This window comes from Poromitra crassiceps, assembly GCF_964638095.1.
Source record: "Poromitra crassiceps genome assembly, chromosome: 1".
Classification (NCBI taxonomy): Eukaryota; Metazoa; Chordata; class Actinopteri; order Beryciformes; family Melamphaidae; genus Poromitra; species Poromitra crassiceps.
The window spans coordinates 49458155-49476725 of NC_139623.1; the positions used below are offsets into that span (position 1 = coordinate 49458155).

At 43.6% G+C, this 18571-nt stretch overlaps 1 protein-coding gene across 3 annotated transcripts in view; it reads right to left on the reverse strand.

Annotated features, from left to right (window-relative positions):
* dbn1 (drebrin 1) overlaps window positions 1-18571 on the reverse strand; it is a 410797-nt gene that overhangs the window by 179177 nt on the left and 213049 nt on the right. The gene's annotated exons all lie outside the window — the stretch shown is intronic.

Genomic DNA, 18571 nt, shown 5'->3' on the forward strand with positions numbered 1-18571 from the left:
CCCCATTTGGTGCATCAGCAACCTGGCAACCACGCAGTTTTTTTTTACACAGCAGTGAGGGACGGTCTGAGCAGGTTTTGACAGTATATTAGGCCGCCAACTAAAGCTTCGAGAGCTGCCAACTAAAGCTTCGAGAGCCGCCAGCGTCTCACGAGGCGCGCAATGAGGAACTATGATCTAGGCCTTCTTCCCACTAAGACCAGGCATAAATCTTACGCCTAGTCAGGGGCAGGCTTAAAGTCAAAATCTAAGCTGTTTCTATACTCACACAGCTTGAGCTACAAGCAACATGGCAAATGTAGTTTGCTACATGCCAAATCATTGTTATCTTATCTGTTATGTTATCTTTAAAAAAAAACTGTGCTTCAACCGACAATAAGATCACACAATATTAATTGACAAGGAGACATGGAAAAAGTAATCAAACATAGGCTATATGCAGAGAACTCGCCATGACCCGGTCGGTCCCCTCTATCGACTCTTCGGTGTAGCCTACTGCCTCCCAGAAACAGCGTTCATCACCGCCAGTGACAGATCGTGAATTTGTGTCTTGTTTTATCGAACAACAAGCGATTTCGATCAAAATCTTCAACTAACAATCAATGTCATAAAAAAGATGGGAGGACCAAGGCACTTCTTCTAGCAAAGTTCCAGTTCCTTCTGGATTGCCTGAACTGGATTGCCAGTTCAGGCATTGCCTGAACTGGATATGTGGACTGTTTGCCCTGTGATTCTTTGCACACCCTGACGAAGGTCTGTTTGACCGAAACATGTTGGTGTTTCAATTCAATTCATAATGAATTAAGCCTATAATAAAGCTTTTTTAACTTTGCTAGAAGAAGTGCCTTGGTCCTCCTGTCTTTTTTACACTATTATGTCCCTTTGACCAAAGAGCATCTTCTATTTTAACCATTTGAAACGCTGCAGCCCTCCTTTTGTTTCTTCTACAATCAATGTCTTTGTAACTACACATGGCGGCTCAGGTTCTGCCTTACAGTTTCCATAAGGTTTCTAAAAGTGGACGCTTAGCCTTGGAAGCTACATGTTATCAGTGTGTGATTGTGCGTTTGTTTAAGGTCGCCTCGGCGTCCCGGTTGAGTGGAGCTTGCTGTGTTTAGCACCTGTTTGACCCAAAGGTCTAAACACCGCCCAGCCAGGAAACTAGAGCTTATCTCACAAAGTGACACCTACGCTGCTAGGCAATTCACATGGATGCGCATCGCTAAGACCGGGCGTAGTTAAGACCAGGCGTCGGCCCTGTTGGTGCAACCGACGTAAAGTCCACTCTAAAAACTGGTCTTAACAAAGACCAACTTAGCAGTTAAGACCAGGCATAGTAAAGACCAGTTGGTGCAACCAAGCCCTGGGTCTGTAGCCTGAAGATTGAGAGGGACTCTGCACATGGAATGGAGTGTGGTAACTCGCCACCACTGAGGAACCACCTGTTTAGGTTGTGACCCCACTTTGACGTCACAAAAACCTGGGGGCCCAGACCCCAGATATTCAAATTTTGGTACATCAGTAATGTCATGAGTGACAAAATCAGTAACATCACCAATGATGTCACATGTAACAGTATGCTGACTTTTCCCCTCAGCATTCTGAGTGTAATCTGAGAATTCTGACTTTAATCATATATGATTAAAGTCAGAATTCGGCGCGGCAGCGTTTACCAGCCTGTAAGTATTAATGTCCAGCAACACTTGCAAGTAGCCCACTGTTTTTTTTTATTATTCCCCCATACATGTAAAATTATTTAACATCCCAACCAGTGTCAAACTAGCCAGAGTAAAAACTAAACTTCCGGTTACAATTTTCCAAATAAAAGCTATAGGGACGGACGTACAGTAACCTGTTGGTATAATATTAGCTGTGACACACAACTTTGTTGTCTATGTTCTATGTCTTCTGTGTATTTCGGATCACACACACACAAAACGTTGCAACATGCATCATTATTGTGAAAGTTCTAACCAGACGTTTCAATGTTATTCTGGCTCACTTGATGCTGCTATGAGTTGTTTGTGGCTTCAATCTGCATGCAAATCGTCCGCTGAGAAACTCCGCTGTTGCCTACTCCTGTGCTTGTTTAATTGTTGTTATTGAGTGCATTTCTGCAATAACTGCACTTTATGGCAGTTTAAACTCAAATAAAGTTGACGTTACTGAGGCGAAGCGAACATCCATGGAGGCAGGCATTACTGTCTTGCCAGCGTCCCACCCAAAGGCTGAAAGGCTTCCTCAGTTTGTCGTGCAGCAGGCATCACTCAACAGAAGTGGTTCCTAAATCCATTCTGGACAAAGCCAGATGTAGGGCCGCACTCGCTGAGCGCTGGCCAAAAAAACATGTGGCCCGAATCCTCTTCGGTAGTTTTAAATGTGCGTGGTGTGTAAAAAATAAAATAAAAAAGTAAATAAAACTAAATAATTTCAGGCGACCCGGTTGGGCAACCCGATCTCCAAAAAAATTGTAAAATAGCAACGTTTGTGGACAAACGTTGCTATTTTACAATTTCGGCTAAGAAATTGTAAAATGGTAACGTATGTGTCTACAGCGGTGGGCGTGGTTTGGGGGTGGTTTACGGAGATTTTCTGTTTCTAACCCCTCCCCCTACTCTAATCCTAACCCTAAAATCTCAGAACGTTACTATTTTACAATTTTCGAGCCGAAATTGTAAAATAGCAACGTTGGTCCAAAACGTTGGTATTATACAATTTTCTGTGAGACTGTGTTGGGTTGGGAAGCACTGTGCTAGAGACTTAAGGTGCTCTTATACTCGAGCAAGCTCCGTGGGGGTGGAGCTCCGCGAGTCTCCGGGAGTCACCGTGCAGACCTCGCGCTGGGGCAGATGCTATTATACTATCAGAAGTGATCAGCATGTATTGTACAATGGTAATAGTGAGAACAGCCCGTGAAAAGTCGCAATGAAACGCTATTATGTGCAGTACTGAGTGCGCTTTCACTCTCAAACGACCGTACATCAGCACATGAAGGACTCACCAAACTTGTTTTTACTGAAAGCCGTTTTACTTCTCAGCCCTGATTGCCTACTCTGTGCTGCTTTTAATCTCTCTCAATAATGCTCTCAACACAACACATTTACTTGGTGAAATGACTAAATCAAAGTTCATAGCCTACCACATGGGTCAAGAAATGTGGCGAAAACACAGCTCAGTGTTCAGGGCTCAGTGGCTTGAAAGCGGCCATGTTTGGAGAGAAGCCGTCTGGAGCTCGCGCTGTGAGAAAAAAAATCAGGCACACGGCGAGCACCCAACAAATTTACGTCATTTGATGTGCCCGGCCCTCGCTCCACCCCCGCGCCCTTCACGGCAGGGTGAGCATAATACCACCTTTAGGGCCTTGTTGTGCTGCTGGCAGAACCACCAGGCACCCCTCGTTTGCAGAGCGTAGTGAGCGGGAGGCAGCGTAGACCTAAATGAGTTAGGTCAGAGCCAATGCTATTTTGTACTCTATTTGTGTTTGGAGTTAGGTTTGCCAGTGAATGATATATCTTTTTTTCCTAATCAAGTTCCCCCCCCCCCCAGTTTTTCTCCCTAACTCCCCCTGCTTTCCGGATCGTTACTCCACCCCCTCTGCCGATCTGGGGAGAGTTGTAGACCAGCACATGCTTCCTCCGATGCATGTGCAGTCACCAGCTGCTTCTTTTCACCTGACAGCGAGGCGTTTTACTGGCAGGTCCTAGGCTAGCGCGTGGGAGGATGACGCTATTCCCCCCCCAGTTCCCCTCCCCCTGAACAGGTGCCCCGACCAACCAGGATTCACACCCCACCGGCTTTCCCCTGGTGGTAGGCGAGTGCTTTTACCTCATAAGCCCAGACGCCCCACCGCTGAATGGGAAGTGAAACTAAAATTACAGAACTACAATCAGTAACCAAATCAAATCAGTTTGATGTCACTGTGTTTGAGCCATGGGGACGCTGCCACAGAGCAAACAGTTAGCAGCAAAACAAATGGCTCACAGAGCCGTTGTGATCATAGACATATATAAAGGCTAGATGGCTTAAGGCGGAGTCACCAGCGTCGTTGAAGCGCCGCCATCTTGCTACGGCAGGCTTTCTGGTACGTTCTATGGTAGCTGTTGGAGGGTGCACAGACAAAAATACTCATAACTCGCTGAAATCTTGACGGATTTACAAACGGTTTGGTTTATTACAAGCATATTCCGTTCCCGAGATATGGCAACAACAAAAAAACCCCCCACTAAAAACACTATTTTTTTGATGGGCTCCAAATTACACCAAAATTAAACCGAAGCATCTATGCCATGAGAGGGATTCAGGCACAAAGTTTCATGCAGTTTCATCCATTTCCCTAGGAGTTATGATCATCTGATGTGATAATACTAACCCAACAACAGATGCTCATAGCTCCTAGCAAAATGGATGAAACTGCATGAAACTAGGTGCGTGAATTCATCTCATGATGATGATGCTTCAGTTTAAGTTTGGTGTAATTTGGAGCCAAAATAATAATAAAATGTTAGCGTTTTTTTAACCCATAGATATATATAAAGCTGTGGTGCCGTAGCAAGATGGCCACCATGCGACGACGTCGCTCTCCATTGACCGGCAGCGCGGGTAAGCCATCTAGCCTTTATATATGTCTATGGTTGTGATGGCCGGGTGTTTGCAGGGCGAGGTCGTTGCTGCGTCGACTCGGCACTCTCTCTTCCATGTTCTGCAACCAATCGGATCTCGCCGCCGACCGTCATATGCTCGGCACAGTGTTGGGCCGTTGCCATGGGAACAGCAGACAGCACAGTGTAAACACGAGAGAATAACAGAATGTCAGAGAGGACGAGAGATGGGGGGGACCTGATGGTCTGCCAAGATTGGACCAGTCTGGGACACACACACACAAACAAACACAAACACACACACAGCAGGGCTCCAGACTAACTTTGACCACCAGCACCATTTTGTGTGTGTGTGTGTGTGTGTGTGGGGGGGGGGGGGGGGCGGGCTTTATTTGATCATTGGGCATTTTTACGCACACACACACACACGCATGCGCGCACCCCCCCCCCCCCTTGTGTGTATTTTTATAAGCTACCTGTGTCTTGTCATTTATGTGATAGCATTAATTAACATTAAATTCGATATGCAATTATAATGAACTTATAGAGCATTTTTCCACTATCATTGTTATTTATCATTTTGGCTATAAACAGAAATGAGACACACGCCTATCTTCTGCATGGGTGTGTTCAACCCTCAATATAGCCAATTAGGATATAGGACGGTCTTCCGTTATCAATGACACGGGCAGAGACAGTCTCACATTCTTTGGTGGATAGCTACATCAGTCTAGCATGAATGAGAGGTAAGGGGCGGAGGCAGTAGCGGAGCGTACGCCGGGGCAGAGGGTGCGGCCGCCACGGGCCCACTCGTCAGGGGGGCCCATCAAAAAAAAAAAAAAAAAAAAAAAAAAAATTTTTTTTTTTTTTTTTTGCAGGCCAGGCCACCTGGCTGGCAACCTGTGTTTTTATTTTTCTTCTTCAGAACAAGCTTGTCTGTAAAGTGGCTTCACTGTAGTCTTTCTTGGACATAATATTACTTGGCTCAATGAGTGACAAATTGTGTTTTCGGATATAGGGGCTATCAGCTATTTTACACTTGTGACTTAAAATGACTTTATTTAATAAAGTCAGTGGTGTGAGTCTGAGAGGAATTCAATCAATAGACAATAACATTGGTGTGTTTAAAATGAGATATTCCACTAAATATGGCTAAAACCGATTCAAACATGCAAAAAAGGCACATTTTTCTTCGCGGCCTGGCAGGCCCGGTTCTACGGGGGTGCAAAAGCATGCATTGCACCCTTATTTGTCTGCATGCTCAGTTGAAAAGTAAAAAAAAAAAAAAAAAATTTTTTTTTATAAATGCTACAGCTGCACACTTACTGTTTAAACTTGAATTATAGTTGTTGTTTTTCTTTGTTCTTTGATGTGATTTTATGGCTTTTTGGCACCTATATGTAACCTTTTAAGGTTGAGATAATTGTATTATCATTATATGGTCCAAATATTTCAGTAAAGCACTTGAAACACTTGAAATATTCTTGCTTGGGTGGTATCATTCTACTTGAAATGATGGTCAAATGCATTATTTTTAGTAAAATAACATGTCAAATTTTTCGGACCCGAGTGGGCCCGGCCTTCGGCCGGGCATCTGCACCCCTTCCTATCTAGGATGCACCCCTAGTCATCTTGTTCTGGAACCGGCCCTGCGGCCTGGCCTTTTTTTTTTTTTTTTTTGATGGGGCCCCCCTAAGAGCTTCGCCCCCTCTGGGCTGATAGGGTCGCTCCGCCCCTGGGCGGAGGCCAGTTTGTCACCAGTCTTCCCCGGAGGTTGTCTGATATCACTCCTATAAACTCTGCACAGGCCATGTCATTTGCATAGGTTGGATTCACACTCAATCCGTTCTTCATCAGTGTGATCTGGGATTTGAGTTTACTCTTGTACTTGTTTAATTGTTGTTATTGTATGGAATTATTTATGTATGGAATTATTTACCTATCTAAATGCGTATAGTTTGAGGACAAGCAGAGTCAATCTGAGCACACGCGGGGGCGTTTTGAGTCCAAGGGTCCAAAATCTGAACGTGAAATTGATAAAGCAGGCTCTCAAATTTCTTGAACAACCTCTTGCATTATGATAGGTAAATAATTATATATTATTGAGTATTTCTGCAATAACTGCAGTTTATGGTTGTTTAATCTCGACGAATGTTAACGTTACTGCTCGAGGCGGAGATCCACGGAGGCCGCCATTACTGTTTTGCCAGCAGCATTCCTGATTGGGCAGTCATACCCAAGGCTTGCAGCGTGTCCTCGGATTGGTGTGCAGCTCACATCACTCAACAGAAATGCAACCCAAATGGGCACGCTAATTGGCCTGGACAAAGCCAGATGTCGGGGTTTGCCGTGGCCAAAAAAAGTTGCAACTTCATTACATTACATTACATTACGTCATTTGGCAGACGCTTTTATCCAAAGCGACTTACAATAACACATTTTTTGTCCGCAATAGAGCAATCAACTATGGAGCACGGTCTATGACAACTACAACTTCTGAAGGAACAGTGGTACAAGTTTAGGTTAGTGGTACAAGTTTAGGTTAGTATATATATATATATATATACTAGGGGTGTCACGATACACTCAGTTCACGATACGATACGTATCACGATACTGGGTTCACGATAACGATACGATACGATACGATTTTAACAATATTTTTTTAAACTTGAATAATGACAATATATGACTGGAAAAGTAGTATTTTATTTGAAATGCACAAATACAAAACATGCTGTTGTGGGAAATTGTTATTACAATAACAACTAGAAAAAACATGAGATTGGAGATAAGGCTTATCTTGAAATAGAATGAGTTACACCGTCACTTAGATTTATTTTGAACTAAAAGGTTTCTCAGCAGTATAAATTCTCATTATGCATCTTCAGTTTTTCTTCAAACTCAAACAACAAGACTTTTCTTAGTCTATTTTTTATGCATCTTCAGTTTTTCCTGTCAAGTAAACAGTTTTGCCAGAAACTCAATTGAATGGTTTCTCTCCTGTATAACTTCTCATGTGTCTCTTCAGAGACTTGTTCAACTGAACTACTTTCCACACATTGAACTTCAACAAACAAAGACGTTTCTTTGTCTATTTTTGAGATTTTTTTTTTTTTTTTTTTTTTTTTTTCACGATATGAGATTTCATCTCAACGATACATATCGTGACGTTTTACTATCGCGAAATTTCGTGGGACGATATATTGTGACACCCCTAATATATACAGTATATATATATATATATATATATATACAGTATATATATATATATATATATATATATATTTTTGTCCAAAAGCGTTTTTTCACTATTTCTCCTTCAAATTTTGTCAAATCTTCAATAAACCACATCACAAAAGTTGTGTGGACTGTCCTGCACAAAACCTGTTTTGCCATTTTTTGAAAGACCGCACCGTTGCGATATAATCGACTTGCAAAGTGTTGTGGGTGGGGCCTATTTCACAGAAATTGCTATTTCGCTTTTGTCCAAACTTTGTCCAAACTTCACCAAACCACAGCACACAGCATGTGTGGGCTGTGCTGCTCAAAACTTATTTCGTGGTTTTTTGAAAGCCCGCACCGCAGCATAGGCTATTTCATCATGAACTTATGATTTTGGGATACTGATAACTGGGAGAGATGCAATTAGAACAATAGAAGTTGAAAAGGCACCATGGCAGAGGGGTGGGGTCCTTTTAATGTGACAAATACACATCTTTTAGAATTTGACAATAAATACACGTGCACACATACACACACACATGAATGTATTAATGTATAATAAAATGTTTTATGGGGCATGGTGGCGCAGTGGTAAGCGCCGTCGCCTCACAGCTAGAAGGTCCTGGGTTCGATTCCCACCTGGTACGCTGTGAGCGCTGAAGGAGTGCGTGCCCGTCCGCATGTCCTAGAGTGCCCACCGCCCGGGTGGGGTCGTCAAAAGGGCCTTTCTGTGTGGAGTTTGCATGTTCTCCCCGTGCCCCCTGGGGGTTTCCTTCATATAGGAACCCCACACCAAAACATGCAGTATCCTGGTTGCTGATGTGGTGCCTCCTCTGGTCGTTAGGGGTGCCTAGTTCGGAGGGAGGAGAACTCGTTGGAATAGCGTGATCCTCCCATGTGCTATGTCCTACCGGTGAAGCTTCCCCTGTCAGGTGAAAAGAAGCGTTTGGCTACTGCCCATGTCTTGGAGGAAGCATGGAGCCAGTTTCGGCTCTCCCCAGATCGGCAGAGGGTGGAGCAGCAACCAGGATAAATACATAAAAAATGAGCACTAATGGGGGATAAAAATTGGGGTAAAAAAATAGTAATAAAAAAAGTTTTATTAACTCATTGAGTGCCAAGGACGAGTATAGTCGAAAGCGAATAGTAACGTAGAGTGTCAAAGACGACTAAAGTCGTCAATTGCGTTTTTTGACGGTGCGACGTGGATCAAAGCCTCGTGCATCTCCTGTAAATATATTGTAGCTATTGAAGGTGTATAACCTATTTTACGGACCCATTAGGTGGCGACAGTGCTCTCCAGATTAGAGAAAGTTGAGGAAAAAAAAGCAGAAAAAGCCCCGTGATGAAAGAGAAACCGATGCATGAGCCAGAGCGGCACAGATTGCTCTGGCTGCCTGGAGCCAACGTTAGCTGCGAACAGCAGTCAATCCGCTCCCACAAATGTCTCTGTCTCTGCTGCATAGCTTCTCCACACGATTAGCCGCCAGAAAATAAAACCAAAGCCAAACCATTCTCATGAGAATGGTTTGGCTTTTCAGTGTCACGCTGGGAGCCGGCGCACAAGGCTGAGCGCTCCGAAAATAGACTGGGTGCAGCGCACTTTGAAACGCGCAGCAGAAAGCCTATAATCGGACGCAGCTTCATCCCAGCTCACAACCGAAACCCCAGAAACGCAGACGAACACGAGCCCCATCCAGACTCCCCCGACGAGCGGCCGCCATCTGAACGTGGATCCGTGAGGCAGCAGAGCCTGCCATAGCAGGCAGCAGAGACTCGCCTGACACACGCAGCAGCCAGCACAGCGAGCAGAGCCACCAGAGCCACTCCCACGGAGGAGGAGTTTGGAGTTGAGGGGGGTGTGGGTGCTGTTTATTGAAGGAAATTACTGTTCAGATGTTTCAGGTCAGAAAATATTAGCTTCAGAGTCAGTGAATGTGCTTGAAATGCTTCATTTCACAAAAGGCTGAATATCTCAGCTTCTAATTTGAAACTAGGGCTGTCACGATTCCTCGAGTACCTCGAATAACTCGAGTAATTAAAATGATCGAGGCCAAAATGATTCGCCTCGACACGGCATTTAGAGAGTAGAGACTGTGTTTCTCACGAACGCTTACTGGTGTGGCACAGCGCTCTTCCGGTGTAAACACGTGAGCACACATGATCGCAGACAGACCAGAGATGCAGAGCTATAGCGAGCGGACCCCGCAAAATGGAACGAGGCGGCGGAGAAAGCAGACAGGAGGAGCCGGGAAGGGAAGAACCAGGGCCGACAAAGCGACCGAAACTGTCTAAAGTGTGGGACCATTTCACGCTGAAAAAGGACACAAACTCAGTGGTGTGCAAGTACTACTTGCATATCACAACAGTACCTCGTCAATGCTTCGGCACCTGAACCGTAAACATCCAGTCTACGCATCCACCAGCGCATCTACGTCGAGCGGAGCAAGGTAACGTAACGTTAACTATACACAACGCTAATGTAAATGTATGCTAATGATTGCTACTTGATATTAAGACTAGTAGTAGTTGTGCTGCTGGCTTGCCACGTTGCCAATATGACTATTAGTAACTGCATTCACGCTGCATTTTTTTGATGTGGCTTGCCGTTTTCTGTGAGAAATACAAAGCTCAACCTAACGTTAACGTTAGCGGCTAATTTAACAGCGTTGTGTGTGTGTGTGTGTGTGTGTGTGTGTGATCACACTAGCCTGTTGGTGTGTGAGAGAGAAAGAGAGAGTGAGTGTGTGAGAGAGAGAAAGAGTGTGTGTGTGGAGAATGTACATTTACACACCCTAGACCGGTCGACTCTTCTCATGATGATTGCAAACAACTATTTAATTGGTGCATTTTAGGCTCCAATTATTACACCACCTGACCTGTTATCTTGCTATTCTGATATTTGTGTCAATAATAGGCAACAGGTCTAGGGTGTGTAAATGCGCATTCTCCAGTTTTGTTATGAACTTACCTAATAAATATCAATATTAATTATTATTTCACCTCTTTTTCAGCGGATCACAGCGTACTATGGACAGCTTTGTAAGGACGGGTCCATCATGTTCAAGTGAACAAGCAGCTGAGTTCAGCAATAGCATTTTGAATATGATTGTGACAGACATGCGCCCTCCACTGCCAGTTCTATGCAATTTAAAAATAAAAATGTTGTTTTTTCTAAGAAAGAAACTAATGTAGTTGTTTATTTGAAGAGATTTATCTTATTTTTTGGTGTATATTTACGATAAGCCTTTGAAAACACAAAAAAGGGTTCTTATCCGATTACTCGATTAATCGATGGATTATTCGGTAGAATACTCGATTACTAAAATAATCGATAGTTGCAGCTAGGGATGCAGCGGTTTCCGGTTTGAAGGTATACCGCGGTTTGAAAAAGCCACGGTATCAAAACCACTAAATTTTGCCGTCATACCTTCTCCACGGTATCAGCTGTTTCCCTGAGAGAAAGTGCCCAGGTCCCTTGCAGAGACAGAGTGCAGTTACGCGGCCCCTCCCCCCTGCTGCATGTGTGTGTAGAGCAATCAGTAGCTGGCAGACCGCAGCTATCATCATCAAGGAGTCATCATTGTTTTGAGTGGCGTGCCGCGTGACAATGGTTGCCAGAGAGGTGAAGAACCCCCCAAACTTTTTCCCCAGTCAAAAAAGGACAAAATCGGTAGTGTGGGACTATTTTGGTTATCATAAAAACGGATGGCCAGGGCTTACAGGAGGAAGGACAGCCAACATGCAAGACATGCAGGCGAAGAGTGGCTGCACTAGGAGGCAATAGCCTACCTCAAACATGATAGCCCATCAACACCAGCCGTCCTCATTTGCAAAATTCAAGGTACTTAACGTTGTCTTGCTTCATCATACATCACATCGGACATAACGCTAAACCATTTCCACCGGCAGGTTTGAGGAGTAGCTAACATTAACGTAAGATAAACACTCATGACTCATCATAGGCTATCGTTAACATGGCTAATTAGCATCAGCTGACTAACGTTAACGTAACGTTACTTCTTGACTGAGTGATCACGTCTTGTGTAGGCCAGGCTGGCCAGCGCCTCGTTATCAAAAACATATTGAACTGAAGAGAAGTAACGTTCAATAATGTAGAAACTAAGACTCCTCCAACCTGCCAGTGAATTGAGGCACAAACAGTGTGTGTGTGTGTGTGTGTGTGTGTGTGAGAGAGAAGGGGAAAAGAAGACAAGCGCTCAGCACAGGGGCAGAGGCTAATGTGTGAGAGGGGTGTGTGTGAGTGGGGGTGTGCGCCATCAACGTGAAACAATCATTTGTGTCCAGTGCAGTCAGTGTCCATCCGATTTTTACAAAAGATTAGCATCTATTTGATATTATGTGTTTTAGTTTTACATAAAATTAGATTAAATAAATCGTCATTTATGATAAGTAAGAATAGTACTGTTATATATCCAAGCACACACACATTCGCAACAGTTAACTGTCATTACAGATGTAGGTTACATTAACATGTATTTTTTCTTTTTTTAGGCTAGCAGTAGTACTGGCACCAGCGGAGGGGTATCCACATCAACAGCTGCAGAGACCAGCCAACAATTCAACATGCATTTGCCTATGCACCCAAATCCAAACATGCCAAATAATTAAATTATGCTGTGGCATACTTCATTGCCAAATATATTTTTGTCATCATGGTCCCCATTCAACTATCATTTTGTTCATGGTAAAAAAAAAAATGTTTTTTTTGTGCCATATTTGACAAGAATACATAAAGGTCCGCGATACCGTGATACCGTGAAACCGTGGTAATTTTCTCCAAGGTTATCATACCGTCAAAAAATCATACCGCTGCATCTCTAGTTGCAGCACTATTTGAAACGCCTCTTTTTGCTCAAAACAACCTATCTTCTCCGGCTCATAACTAAAGAACGGAAAATGGTATCAATAAACTTTTTTTTGCTGATGATACAATAGAGTCTCCTCGTTCTTTGTGCGTGTTCGGTGTTTACATAGTAATATCACACAATATTCTGTGGGCCTCGAGAAATCACTGAAAACGCTCTGAAACTCTGGCACTGGGAGCGTCCGTTCTCCAAAAGTGGCTGGCACTCAATGAGTTAAATGCAAGTACATAATTAAATAATTATTTTCTAGGGCTTTCTTACCATACTGATTTTCCATTATATCCATTATAGCCTCCGACAGCCCTCCACATTAACAATGTCGCTGCCTGCTACAACCAACAGGCTCGTCAATGCTTTTCTGCGCTATATGCTATAGGGGAATGCTACAGGGAATTAGCAGCAACATTTCAGGGTCTACCCTGGAAGAGCAATACAGATCCCCCAAAACAGACCATACCAGGCAATCCTCCCTGGCTCTTATGCTGTATGAAGAGCCAGCGGAGGAACCAAATGAGCATCCAAGAGCCAATCCAACTATTTTTTTTAATTGCAAGAGCCAATCAACCTACACAATCTGAAATCAAACTTAGCTAGAATAGTAAGCTAATAAGCCAATTAAAAATCTGAATAGCAATATAAAACCCAAAGCTACTTGAAGCCGGAAAATTAAGAAGCCATACATTTATTTAGCCACCGATCAGGGAGCAGCGCTCATAGCTTTCTGAGCTTTGAGGATAGCTTGGGCATCGGCCGGAGGTAGCGTTCGTAAGCTGCAGAAGACCAATCACCAATCACTAGAAAAATCAATTTTTGGATTTACATTTGGTGGAATGACTTTGTTCATGGGTCATATCCCTGTCCTTCTATGAGCACCATGGGAAGCCTAAGACATGGAATTAGCAGCAGCATTTCAGAGTCTACCCTTCTGGTCTATGACTGAAAGAGCCAAAACAAGATGCTCCCCCCCAAAACAGACCATACCAAGCAATCCTCCCTGGCTCTTCATGCTCTATGAAGAGCCAGCTCTTCATGCTCTATGAAGAGCCAGCGGAGGAACCAAATGAGCATTTAAGCCAATCCAACGTTGTTGAATTGCAAGAGAGCCAATCAACCTACAGTACAACATGATCTGAAATTGATCATACCTAGAATAGTAAGCTAATAAGCCAATTACGAAGGGGTTGTCTCATTTCATAGAGGAAGATTTCAACCACTACAGGAACCTCTGTAGGTACTACAGGCTGTGACTCTGTTCTGAGCACTACAGCACCCCCTGTAGGTACTACAGGCAGTAACTCTGTTCTGAGCACTACAGCACCCCCAACACCCCCTGTAGGTACTACAGGCAGTAACTCTGCTCTGAGCACTACAGCACCCCCAGCAGCCTCTGTAGGTACTACAGGCAGTAACTCTGTTCTGAGCACTACAGCACCCCCAACACCCCCTGTAGGTACTACAGGCAGTAACTCTGTTCTGAGCACTACAGCACCCCCAGCAGCCTCTGTAGGTACTACAGGCAGTAACTCTGTACTGAGCACTACAGCACCCCCAACACCCCCTGTAGGTACTACAGGCAGTAACTCTGCTCTGAGGGGCAGAAATAAGAAATGGGATTGGGCCGATCTCTGTCTGAATCACTCATTCAGATGCTGCAGGCTCATCTGCTATGTAGCCTAGTTGCCTCTCACACTGGAGGCTGTGTAGTGGTGGCTGCTCTTCAAACTAAATGGGAGCTGTTCAAAGAAGACATGCACACGCGCACGCGCACACACACACACACACACACACACACACACACACACACACACACACACACACCCCTTGTGAGTTGTGATCGAGTAGTGGGCTGTCTGCCAGCAAGGTCTTTTATCCTCTCTCGTACTTATGCTATGTCTCTCTACCTCTTTCTCTCACTCTCTCTATCCCTTACACACACACACTTTCCTGCCTCTCTATCCTGCTCTCTCGATTTCCCCTTCATCTAATTCCCGGTGTGAATAGGACGACGGTGTGCCAAAGTGACACATACATCACACACACACACACACACACACACACACACACACACACACACACACACACACACACACACACACACACACACACACTGCACACTGTTGCTGTGAATATTAAGTAGGTCAGATGGCACACGGATTAACACTAACATTCACATATTGCAACAGGAAGTGCAATCATGATACATTTGAATAATTTAAACATAGGGTAATTGAACATTCAGTATAGGGTTAGGGTCAGCATGGCTACATCAGTGGTTTCCAACCTTTTCCCACTCATGGCCCACTTGAAAATCTCATACGACCATAACAGTACGGAGGCCTGTAACGGCGCATTATGTAATAACTGCATGTAATGTAATCAAATCTCAAAATGTAATAAAATCTAAAAATGTAATAAAATATCACTTTCAATATGTAATAACGACGCATTATGTAATAATCTGCGCAATATGTAATAAACCGCCTGAACACAATATGTAGTATCGTTAGCCGCATTTTGTAATACATTTATTACATATTCCGCAGATTATTACATAATGCGGGGGTTGCACTTTTTTCTGGCTGAAAATGTAATAAGTGACACATGTAACAAAATGTTAAAATGCACTGACTTTGTCATTTGAAAAAATAAATAAATAAAATGTAATAAATATATTTGACCATAAAAAGCATTTTAATTCCGGGACTTTCCTAACATGCAACACAGTGTCGACCCGTGCCAATTAACCCAGAATGCGCAAATGTCTCTGTCCTTGTGTCAAAACCAGTCAAGAAGCAACTACTAGACAGGATATCTCAGTTGTTCAGTTCCTCTCTCTCTCTCTCTCTCTCTCTCTCTCTCTCTCTCTCTCTCTCTCTCTCTCTCTCTCTCTCTCTCTCTCTCTCTCTCTCTCTCTCTCTCTCTCTCTGTGCTGTGGTACTTTTTTTTATCATATTCTATAACTTGCGGGCAGAGACAGTAAAAGCCGACACTTGCATTTCAGTTCTGGCCTTTGATCTACAGGTGATATTAGCGTGGTTGACACAGCCAAATTTATGGCCGCAATCCAGAGATCACAGGAGCATTTAAACATAAGAAATCCATTAAGAAGTGAGGATTGCAGAGTTGATGAATGTCTGTACATATGAATGTCTGTACATATGAATGTCTGTACATATTAATGTCTGTACATACAGTATGAATGTCTGTACATATTAATGTCTGTACATTATTCCGCACAGGTTTTGGTTGCTGGCTCGCGTGTTTGGAGAGACACTGCACATTTGATTTCAATCAGCAGGCAGGTAGACATTTCACTGCTGCGAGCCAGCAAGCAACATGTTATGTGTAACATTGTCTGTCTAACATTGTTTGTTTCCTAACCTAGCTAGCTGCGCATGTTTATAGTAGACTGCTATAAATAATGGATGATGGATTACCCACCGGGTAATAAACACGTGACAACACCGGTGTTACCGGGGCGGTGACACCGTAAAAATAAATGTAAACATAGGATTGTTAGTTCCTACTAATGCATGTTGTTCCCGGGAACAATAACAGTGAGACACCAGTCGGGTATCCTTAGCAGCTAGACTAGAGCGAACGTTACGTTATATTTATGTTGATAATAAAAGTTTTAAAGTACGCAAGAGTCTATGCTTTAACCGTCCATTCTGTAGGTTCATAGAGACAAGACGCTGCTGCTGTGTAACGTATTAACGTTAGCGTGGACGCTCAGTCATACAACACTGGCTGCCTCACATCACATGGCTGCATCTGACTCGAGACAACTTTTCAGACGCCCGTGGAGACAATCTTTCTCAAAAGAAACTAACATTAACGACACATCTGGAGATGTGACATGGGATTAACAATACCAGCAAGCAGCAGTAAGCAGGCAATGACTGAATGCTGGGTAAGTCCTTCCTCCCGCTAGCATTGATGCTAAGTTAGCATCGACTTTTCGCTGTGGAAAAAAAGGCACATTTCCAGAAATGGCCCGCAGTCGGCGCAGTGACAACAGCAGTATGCTGTAGGGTCTTACTTGTGTATGAGGAGGGCATCATTTGTGTTCATAAGATGTATAGCGTTAACTAACGTTAGTTGCTGGTCTAACCATAACAGCGGAGCCACACTGCAGCCCAGAGGGAGCGCTTGTAATTTACACCGGCGCACGCTGAAACTGCGGAGTTTTCCTTTCAATTCTTCCTCCATAAAAACAAAAGGTGTTACCGGTGGGCACGTTATGTAATCGGTGTATGTCTCACCACCGGGTAACACCGGTAACACCGAATACCGTGGCAAGCCTAATGGATGGATGGATGGATGGATGGATAAATAGAGAAAGATAATCTCAGAGAGGAAATTATTAGGGATGCACGATATATCGGCAATCATATCGGTATCGGCCGATGTTAGTAATTGTTTTACATATCGGCATCGGTCTGATGTTGCAATGTTAATATCGGTTATCGGTATCAGCCAAAATGTTCACATTGAGAAGAAGCAATGCGGCAAATCTATGATTTATGGCCTTTTCCACATGTTTTGGAAATAAAGAAATGCATTACTTTTTCAAATTCACTGTGTTTACATGTTTGTTTGTTTGTTTTTTACCATAGAACGTGTTTTTATACAGATCATATTGGCATCTGCAAATATCGGTTATCGGTCATAACAGCAATGTTAATCGGTTATTGGTATTGGTAATTTTCATATCGGTGCCTCCCTAGAAATTATATTCACATTTTGTGGTGGTGCACAAAAAAGACACAATAACAGGAAAACACAAACAATAACAAGGCCCAAAAATGCATTGACAATAAACAAGACAATATTTAGTCTTGAGACTCAGTCAAGGAAAGGATCCAAGGCCCTGGCACTGGATCACCAAATGGATTGGAAGTTGGAAAACCCTCATTAATGTTTTGCTTGGCCCTGTATTACTTCTAGCCTTTTAAACACAAAATGGGTGAATTGAATTGGGCGGGATGTTGAAAAGGCGAATAGCATCCGGTCCGCTAACATCACTGTCTTGTTGTTAACACACCTTTTATGACATTTAAAGTGTTTCCTGAAAATTAAAAAGAAAAAAAAATGCATTTACACTTCAAAAGTCCCAACGGTGTTCTTTGTGAAGATTACAGACCTTATTTCATGCATTTAACCAAAATTCCCACAAAAATAAGCCTAGAAAAAGTCATCCCTGCGGTACTCTATCTGTCTCTAACACTCTGAGTCTGCACCCATCTCTCTGTCTGTAATACAATCCAGCAACATGATGTCATGCTCTTGGAAGCTGCTGCAACACACACACACACACACACACACACACACACACACACACACACACACACACACACACACACACACACACAATGGGAGGGATTCAACTAACCCCAATTGTGTCAATGTTCTCATCAGACCAGCTCAGCTAGAGGCTGCTCAGGAAAACCACTCACAGGAGAATAGGGATCTACACACACATACGCATGCATGCACGCACACACATGCGCACACACACACATGCATGCACACAGCCACACCCCCACACACACAAAGAGCAGGGCTTAAAATTTGGCGCGGGATTGTGAGAATCGTGCATATTTTTGGAAATTCCTGCAGATTTGTAATTTATAATGCGGCAAATTATGCGGGAGAAATCCCGCAATTGTTTGTGCGCCGATGTCTATAATGTTACAGTAAGCCGACGGAGCGGAACCAACGTTGGTGAATACGGACGAGTGGTCGGACATATTAGACGGCGGACTGTTAGCTGAACGTTACCTCAGGCAGCGGTGTAGCCTCCCCACTCGGCAAGCAGCAAACCACTTGTTGTGACCAAATATCCCCACATTCAAA